The 6,486-nt window shown below is 40.3% G+C and overlaps 1 protein-coding gene across 2 annotated transcripts in view; it reads left to right on the forward strand.

Moving 5' to 3' along the window:
* The window catches only part of WT1 (WT1 transcription factor), an 89,539-nt gene extending 86,025 nt beyond the window's left edge, over window positions 1–3,514 (forward strand). Inside the window, exon 10 of one of the 2 annotated variants that reach the window (XR_016467404.1) lies at window positions 2,915–3,514. The gene's annotated coding sequence lies outside the window, so the exon portion shown is untranslated. The remainder of the gene's footprint in view (window positions 1–2,914) is intronic. The other variant, XR_016467406.1, reaches the window with a different exon arrangement.
* Window positions 3,515–6,486: the final 2,972 nt, after the last annotated feature.

Consider the following 6,486-nt stretch of genomic DNA (forward strand, 5'->3'; position numbering starts at 1 on the left):
TAATGGTTCTGCCTTTCGGAGGCTCCCTTCCTTCTAAAACAAAATCAAGACATTCCCATTGTACCGTTAACAAATGGTGACATACTAAAGAAAAAAAAGTAACCAGTGTATTAGCAAGGAAATTTTCCTGGCTCCAAATGGTAGAGCCTTGTTTGCAGTCACACAGCACATGGAGCAGGCAGTAGCTGTGTATAATTTCACATATCAAGCCTTTAGAGCTGAACTTCAGATCCAGACCGGATAGTGTTGGCCTTGCCCTTTGTCATCCTGCCCTCCCACTCTCTGGCTCTCACGCCTTGTGGATGCACATGTGCAGGAGCTGGGCACTGGGTTATGAGCGTGGGCTACATTAAAGTCAGTCAGCAAAAGGGAGACTGTTTCATGGCCACCATGACAAACGTGAAGCGCCTGATACCTGGGTGATTTTTCTTCTTACTGAAGACCGTCTGTAGTTCACCTGTTTCCTCTGATGTGTTTCGAGTAACCAGATGAGAAAACGCTTTGTGCAGGCTGGGTGTCTCAAATCGTATTAAAAAAATTGCACTGACCCAAAGTAATTTTCAGGGGACAGCCTCTGCAAAAAGTACACTGTTCTTTTTAAGGTTTTACATCTTGAAATGTTTTGTTTAATAGAGACTTATGCAATGTAATTTCTAATGGCACCAGAGTATTTACTGGAACTGGGTACTGCAGGGAAACAAAAACGACTACAGATTGAATTTCCCAATTAACTATGAATGTTGAGACTAGCCAGCTAAAACATTAATCTCCCTTGTTAATACACTTACTATAAGGCAATACTCCAGTATCAGCCTCCACTGAATCCGCAGTCTTAAATCCCTACCTAGAAAAGAGGAGAAGGCCCCAAGTTCCCAAAGTTAATAGGAATAGGGCTTCAACCTGACCCAAAATTGCCAGATTAGGTTCAGAAAGCACCAGTTAGTCCCAACTTAGCATACTGGTTATTCCAAACGAATATGCAGTTGGACTATGGAAAGTATGCCACGGGATTGTATTCTGTACAGCGCCATAGTTCTGCTGTGTTCTGGTATGTCTCACATGTGATTCTGCATTTATCACTATAAGATTTGAATGTTACTTAAGTAGGACATAATTTTATGCAACAGAGAAACCCAGGGCAGTATTTTTTATTAAAAAAAAAAAAAAAAACAACAAACCAAAAAAAACCAACTTCCCCTCTCTGCCTGCAATTAATCTTTAATGTAAGGGGATAGGGCTGAGCTAATCACAAGACTTAGCTGAAATACTAGCTCAGAACGTGGACTCATTTTAGGAGCAGTGTAGTAAATAGTCATGAAACGTATTACATTTTTTCAGTCAGGGGAGATTTGGTCATTCTGTGCTGTTTAAGTTGGCCATTTTCTGGAAATAGCTAAGTACATTCCTGGCTCTTTTTACGGAGATCCATCTTTAAAGGGCAGAATTGTTGTACACTTAAAATGTTTTTATTCAGGCATATACTACACTTGGAAAAAAATCCTAAGTAACCCAGCTGGATTTTTCAGTTCTGCTTTTAAATCTAAGATTAATGTGTTTGAAGTTTAAGGTTTTTTTTTTTTTTCCTTCTCTTGGATATCGATACAGAATTCTGACCTTTTCTGAAAACATTAGTAACTGCTAAAAACAATTTTGCCTTCTAGTGGAACCTCCGAATTTCTGTGCAGATTGCTTGAGCTGACTGGCATGAAATTTAATTTGCGTTAATCGGCCCAAGGCAAGGGCAAAATGAAATGGCTGTGATCCACGAGAGTAGAATCTTAGAGTTATTTACAAAATTATGCTTCTGAGCAGCACAGAAAAGCAGTGGCTGATGCAGGGTATGTTCTGTCTGATTCATTCAGTGAATCACCCTAATCCAACCTGGTTGTCAGGAGGATTCAGGCTGCGTTCCTCGAGCAAGAGGCCCTTCAGCTGTGACTTGACAAAGACCATAGGGTGTGATGGGGAGGAGAATTTGCCTCAGTGAATGCAGATTAAAACATTCCAATTGACAGCAGGTATATGTGCCCAGCCCCACGCACCCACCTAGCCAGCTACCTGTGCTACTGCTGCACTGGGCAGAGCCCCAGAGAGGGGCAGGTCTGGGTTTAACCACCTCTGCATGCTGTTGGTTACGGTGGGTAAAGTATTTTGAAGACATAGAACCTAATTAGGCGCTGCCAAAATTATATATACCTTTATTTCCAGCTGAGCCTTGTGAACATTTAATAGAGCTAAACACTATGATGGTTGTTTATTGCGTATGATATTGCATCTGGTGCTGCTCAGCACAACTGCCAGGAAAAATATCACTGCTATCTTACCACAGGAGGTATTCATTTCTTCCATAACATTAATTAATCTCAGCTTCTCGTGTGGAGTTAATGCTTTGTTGTTGCATTAATGTGGGTTTGAACACTGCAACATTGCTATATAAATTATTGCAAAGTTAATTAAGGACGTGAAGTGATTTTTCAGAAGGGCAGCCATACTTTTCTGTCCCAAATACCTATTTCATTGGGCCAAATTTCTCTCTCTCTTTCTTTCTTTCTTTCTTTTGTTTTTTCCTTTTGTGGCAATCAAATGCTGAAAACTGCTGTGTCTAGTTGAACAGAGTGTTTCTTTGATACCCCAAACTGAATGTCTTGTTTCAGTATCTTGTGAGAAAAGCACCGAGGGCTGAAAGGTACAGAGCAGCTTAAAGAAGACATCTTGTACTAAGAGCTATGAAATGAAAGCGTTCAGGTTGCAGTGAGTGCAAATTCCATTTTTCTCTTTTGTCTGGAGAAACTCCAGTGAATCATTGTCATAATAAGAAAGTAAAATGTAAAAATTAGGCAATCAAATCCCGTTTTAATTTACAGATATAGCAATGCTTCTGTGCTTTTTTGTGTTTTTTTTTTCATTGCACCAGGTAAATCAGAAAGAAATGACACTGGTGGCACTGGAAGAATTTGGTTGGTTATTGCCTGCTGCTTACCTGGCAGGGGACGAAGCTGAGTGAAAGAGCACATGCTGTGCATGTACGAGGTCCCTGGTACAATCCCCAGCATCTCCACCTTCTCCATGCATGTTATGGAACAGAATTCTTCTCCACAACCAGAGAAGCTGACTGGCAGGGAATATGGAGAGGATTAGGGAAAATCTTAGAAGTGTGGGACCTGCAGTGTCGTGAGATTTCACTCTTTGAACACCGGTGGGATCCCAAGAAACGAAGCAAGTATTTAAGCCAGGATGGTGCAGCATACATACATCTAAGGTACAACCTATTTGGGGCTTGGCTTGTGCTTTCTGAGCTCTATATAGTACTATTCTGGAGAAGGGAGAGTTTCCAAGCTGAGGCTGAGCAAAGGGGGAAGTCTCCAAGTCAAATCTGATCAGTCACAGGAGACACCAGTAACAATGACAGCTGCCCCTGTGGAAGAAGTTTGGACAGGGCTCACTACCTTGCAGGAAGTGCTTATCTTCTCTATTTGTTTCCATTATGTAATGAGCAGCCCATAATAAGCATTTTTGCCTTATTTTTTTCAAATTAGGGCCCACATACGTTTGTATGTGTCAGGTCTTTTTGGGAAACTTATTCTTCTTGTGGAGGAAATATGTCTCTTAATACATACAAACATTTTAATAGAACCATAAGTAAGTCATCTGAAAGGGTCTTCTTTACTGACTCCAAAGTAATATGGAAGCAAACAATGTTTGCAGATGACAACTCCATCTGCACTCTGCTCTGGTATTTGTAAAGGCTCACAGCCATCCTTATTTCAAAAGATTAATTCTCTTTAAATAGAGCTGATAGCAATAGAGCAATAGTTGAATTGAGCTGAACAGGGCGTTAGGGGGATAGCTGGCCATGTGTCACAATATACTAGATAAAAGATTATACTCCACTTAAGAATTAATAACATTTTAAACCTCTACATAAACTTTTTTTTTAATCAATAAACATGTTTCTGTCAGAAGGCCAGATGCTCTCACAGGTCTCAATCGTTCAGTGCAGTGACTAATCCCCACTTGATCAAGATTTTACTGACTTTACAGCTTTCTAAAGAGTGACAAATTTATGATTCAATCGCAATTTCATCTTAAACTTGAAACTGCATGATCATTTGTGGGAATTAGCTACCTGATAAGATAACGAGGGCGGAAGGAGGGCACGTAACTCTGTGCAGCAGGATCGGAGTGTTGCAGAACTCCTTAGGATGCACTGGAAAGACACAAATGGCCATTAAGGGATTAGCCCATCACTGATTGAGTGGTTGAGCAGAGTTGAGGTTTACTAAATCACTGGAGTGGTAGGTCATTATCCTTGGATACAGGAGACAGTCGAATCCGTGTCCAAGTGCATGAGCAGTAAATTGGAGTGAATGGAGTGTGCCAAAAATGAAAAATAAAAGAACGCTGAACCCTTGTTCTTCAAGTGTTCAGATTTCCAGGTCATACCCCAAGGTTTTTTTTTTTTCTTTCTTGGCATAAAAAACAGTTTTTCAGTGCCTTTAGTATCAGCATATTCTTGACTCTATAATCTGCCTTGAGCGTATTCCTTCCCCTCAATGCTCTCAAATTTGTGCTTAGTTAACAAATGCTGAAACTTAGATAAAGTTTTAGAAACTGATTAGAAAAGCAGTGTTAGGACTTTCCTTCTCCAGTTTTGATGGCTTGTGACCAGTTGCTATTAAATATGTGCTTAGGATAGATATGTCTTTCTCGTTTGGATTTTGTAATGATGGGATTTTGGTAAATCATTTTCTTTAATTGTTTTATGTGCTATCAAACTGAATTGAGTTTTCTGCAGTAGCTTCATTTACTTTGAAGAGTCTGAAAAAGTCACAACTTCATTTAAAATATCATTTTTTCTTACAATGAAACAAGTCATTTTTTCTTAAAAGAGAAATAAAAAAAAAAGCTGCAGGAATGACACAAAACCCCTGCCTTCCTTGGATGTGCGTTGATGCAGCTGCTGAGTGAAACTAACTGCTGAGCAATTCCACTTCAAGGGCCTGTGACAATATGGCAGAAGAATATTTGGCAAATCAAACAGCTTAAATACATCAAATTTGGGAATTTGCTGTGCTGGCTATGGACTGAATGAACCAAGGATCCCTTGGGGCTTTTTCTCTGTGAGTTGAACTTAACGATCACTTTTCCCAAGTATGGATGCACCTAATGTTGTTCAATTTATCTCTATCTGGTGTTGTTCAGTTTAGGGGGACACATAACTTTAGAGGGCCTCTTTTTCTGGAACAGGTTAATTTGTGTCATGCAGTGAGCAGTTTTCCAGGAACAAGAACAAACAAGGGCTAGCATAAGGTTGGAGAAAATAAAACATAAAGATAATAAAATATAAAGAAAAAATAAATATGAAACAACAACAACAAGAACAAAAAAGCCAACAGATGAAATGACTGTTTTCTATATTTCGGTTTAACTCTTATGGCAAACTTGAAGGTTTAAATTAGCTGAAAATCTTTCTTTATCTGCATTTTAAAAGTTGAAATTCTTGGTTAAGTCTACTTTCAAAGATTCAACTGATGTCCAGAAGATTTGGAAAAGTAGATGGTGAATAGGAAAGGGAGAACAATCGAGGAAGAGGGAAAGTACAAGAAGGAAATCAATCTGCCAAATTAGACAGAGCAAAGGAACAGGAAGAAAAACAGGAAATAACCTAATAAAATATAGTAGAAAATAAATAACTTCCAGTGGCCCAACAATTTCCTCTCACAGAAAGCACTGGCAGTATGAAGTAAATTACAGGCACGTTTGTGTCTGGCTATGGAAATGAAGTTGTTCAGGGATGACGTACGGCATTCTGCTCCCCGTCACCCCAGCAAAGTGCAGAATGAGAAGGTCTCACAGGTGCAGATGAGAACACAGAGATGGCCCAAACAAGGCCAGGTGAAATGAGAACCCCATGGCTAATGAAGGTGTATTTCTGAGGTGCAGTCATGGAATTTTTTAACCATTTTGATCGGTTCTGCCCCTGGGCTGCCATCACTGGGAATTCAGGAAACCTGAAGCAATGGGGGTGACGCTGCTGTGCCATCGCATGCTGCATGTCTAGAGATCTTCTGGGCAGCCAGACACAGTGGATTTTGGGACTGGAGCAGAGGAGGGGATGCATCAGCCAGTTTTATAATCAGCAGTGCTTATCCTGTTAGGTAGCAAAGAGGCCAAAGAGACTCCTGTTCCCTCTCCCCCTTGCTATCATTTCTTTAGGAATGATGCCACAATGCCAGCTGGTCAGTGCCACCAAGGCATTGCAAATCTCCCCCAGCAGTTACCCACACAGACACCTCGCCGAGCAGCAAATCCTTCTCTGCTTGCAGGAGATTGAGCAAATAAGTAACGAAAGTATTTTCAAGCCAAACTGTCATTCTGCAGCCTTTACAGTTTTTGTGCTCTACGGAGTGTAATTTTGAAGAGGCTCAGGGCTTGCTTCAGCTTATTAAACCAGAGTAAATATTGTCGCATTAGTTATTTGCCAAA

Source organism: Phasianus colchicus, chromosome 5 (genome assembly GCF_987193195.1).
Source record: "Phasianus colchicus chromosome 5, bPhaCol1.hap1.1, whole genome shotgun sequence".
Taxonomy (NCBI): domain Eukaryota; kingdom Metazoa; phylum Chordata; class Aves; order Galliformes; family Phasianidae; genus Phasianus; species Phasianus colchicus.